Here is a 3428-nt window from a genome sequence, read left to right as displayed (position 1 = left end):
CAACTATCACTATTTTATTCTTGTTTATTCATAGTTTAAAAATAGGTCATACTGAGCAAGAACATCATTCGTGTCTCAAAACACCTTTTTCTGCTTAACTACTCTGCAGCGGTCCTTGACTGCAATATTAAGACACATTTCTGAGTACATATGAATTATCCAAACACATTTCATTAAAATGAAATGTTCACTTTTCAAGGGAATTTGCACTTTGCAAGATAATTTTCTCTTAGCTTAATGAATGTGGTGAAAATTCACTTTGCAAGAGAATTTTCTCTTAGCTTAATGAATGTGGTGAAAATTCACTTTGCAAGAGAATTTTCTCTTAGCTTAATGAATGTGGTGAAAATTCACTTTGCAAGAGAATTTTCTCTTAGCTTAATGAATGTGGTGAAAATTCACTTTCATTAAGTGAATGTGCAAGGAAATGTGCAAGGGAAATGAAAAAAAAAAAAGTGTTTTTCCTTTCACGTGATTGAGGGATGGATGTCAGCAGAGCTTCACCTCATTCACTAAGCTGAGGGAAACTTCTGCTGCAAAGTGCAAATTCCCTTGTAAACTGCAAAAAGAACAGTCTATTCTTCAGTAAATCAACCCCTAGTCTCAAAGCATCCCTTTACACAAGGTTTTAAAGGCCTGGCCTAAGCAAACAGTTCCTCACCAGCACACACCTGAGAAAAGAAATTGGACTGTCATTCTTAAAACAATATTAAACATTTTTCGGACCTTGATGTATATATTACCTGAGGAATGTTTGGATTAACCAGTCCCAGCAGAACCTAGAAAAAATTAAAAAAGTAGACTCACTAATGTATACTATTCTCTCCATATGTAAAATTAATCTAAGGTATAACTTTTCATACCTCATTGCTGTGACTCCCGAGCATAAGATTGTGTGCAAGTAACTAAATACAAAGAAAAAAAACATATATATACTGTATATACAGAGGGAATACTCAAGAATACAGATAAGCCAGATTTAACTGCATTGTTATATACCTACCGGAAGAGCAAGTGATGAGCCAAACATGTGAACAAATATAGTGAATACCTTCATTTTCATGTTCAGCTATAAAAGAGAAATTGTAACAAGTTATGGTAGAAGAAGCATTGAAAATGCAGCTTTTCTCAGTCAGTGCTCTCTGGAAATCTAGGACTCCTTTTAGAGGGTGCCAGGGGTTCCTTGAACAGTTTTTGCATTTCAGATAAGTCACCACTGACAGTAACCTTTTTAGCTATCAGTAAAGGAGGGATGCTTCCCACTGACCACAATGGTAGGGATTATTCTTCCCACTGACATCACACCAATGGGGCTACCTGTAAACAGGAAGTTATTTCAAGGGTTCCTCTGTGTTAAAAATGTTGAGAAAGCCTGGCCTAAATGCTAGAACTTCTGTTTTCACAGTACTGAGAAATGGGTCTATCAAGTTGTACATGTCCTTAACACCTAATTAATTTATGTATTTATTGTGTATTTATTTTGTTTATTTGTCCTAATTTCTTAGGCATTTCTTAGGCTGGCCATACACTGCTCTATTTTTTTTTCATTCATTCATTCGGGCTGAACGAAAAAAAATAGAGCAGATTTCTCCATCAACACTACAAGTGTGTTGATCGAGGAATCCCACTGTTTGCATTGTACTCTAACATATTCCGACATTGTGTGCAATGCCATAATGGTTTTTGTTCAAGCACTTCCTGTTATGCCAAATTCTCAATTGTGCTCCTGTGTTGTCACCCTGTGCCATGTGCTTCCAATAGAGACTACATGTGGTCATTTTAACACACATTACACAGGCATGTTACACTGTTGTCACCATTAGCATACCCGTCCTGAGAAATGCTATGCAGCCATCCCTGGTGTGTATGCATGTAGACAGGAAGTGGCTGCAAAGAAGCTGTAGGATCAGCAGCACTGAGTTGCAACAAAAGGTAAAAAAGGTGAAAAAAAGTGTTTTATTTTAAAGAATGGAAATTGTTTACCATACACACTGCTTTGGCAAATTGCATTTCATTCAGGTAGGTTTTACATCTACTTTAAGGATATTCCACAAATGTGTAAAAGCAACAAACCAAAGGAAAATTAACATTACCTTACATCCAAATGTGTGGCAGGGTTGTGCCTTATCCAGCAGTGATCTTTTTGGCAGAGAAAATACTCTATAATATTTGATAGCTCTGCTCCTTTTAAAGCTCAGCACCAGACCCCAGTGGACCAATGACAGCACGACGAGCATGACTCATTGGATTTTAGGTTATAATTAGATTAACCACCTTTTCTGTTTTCATTAAGGTGTTTTGTGAAAGTAACAATTACTTATTATGTGTAATGCAAATATATCACTTAGTTGATTAGTGATGTACAAAAGCAGAATCTTATGAAATAGTACAGCTAAGCACCACAGAGATAGCTTAGGCAGTCAATATTTCTGAGCAAGCATGTCTCACAGGAGGCATGCTCATTAGATAAGGACTCCAGGATTTTTTAAAATTAACCCTTGCAGTGGAGCCACCGCTACACCGCAGGTGTTAAAAGACTGTTTGTGTCTAGGGACTAAAATAACAAAATTATACTCGCCCCAAAGCTCTGAGCCGGCTTCTTCTTGAACCGGTCCTTCCAGCACCTCTGCAGTGGCCTAAGGTCCTGTAAATCATCACGTCTGTACACAGTGAGAACTCTGAGGAAGATTACAATACTGCAGAGGAGGAGACAGACTAGAGGGAGCACCATGACAGCTGGCCAGCTCGGAGCTTTGGGTGAGTATAGCTTTGTTTTTTTTAGCACATAGACACAAACGAACAGTTAACCCTTGCAGTGCGGGGGTAGACCCACTGCAAGGGTTAATAACAAATTTTCAAGGATTTCTACTTTAAGTGAACTTAGGGCCCACTAATGACTGGTTGTTTAGTACTAAGTATACAGGGTATGTCAAGGTTAATGTGCTGCTTCCCCTGTGCTGCAAAATGGATCCTCAGATAGTAATCTCACTGAACTGATAAAAATGCAGACTCCACGCCGGTAAACCAATAGGAGCGGCTGGGAGCTCTGCTCGGTGCGGTTACTCATGCACTCTCATCAGGCTTAGCACCACTGACAGGTTTATTCACAAAATGGTGAAGAGTTTGGAGAAGGCAGGAGAAGTGAACAATCTAGGAGAACTTTAGAAACGAGATGTAACTTGCTGCACTCCTTACCGGAAAGAACCCAAACTGGGTGGGTGCTCGTAGTGACCACGGAAGGCACCGTATATATCACATAAGAAGAGAATAATGTCACCAGCACACCGCAATAGTAAATCAATGATCCATTTTAATGGCACATTGCCATCCAATTGTATTGGATGGCAATGTGCCATTTAAATGGATCATTGATTTACTATTGTGGTGTGCTGGTGACATTATTCTCTTCTTCTGCAATCTAGGAGAAC

The sequence above is a fragment of the Nanorana parkeri genome, unplaced genomic scaffold (genome assembly GCF_000935625.1).
Source record: "Nanorana parkeri isolate BGI_ZX_2015 unplaced genomic scaffold, ASM93562v1 scaffold124, whole genome shotgun sequence".
Taxonomy (NCBI): Eukaryota; Metazoa; Chordata; class Amphibia; order Anura; family Dicroglossidae; genus Nanorana; species Nanorana parkeri.
Note: the sequence above shows the minus strand (reverse complement) of the source record.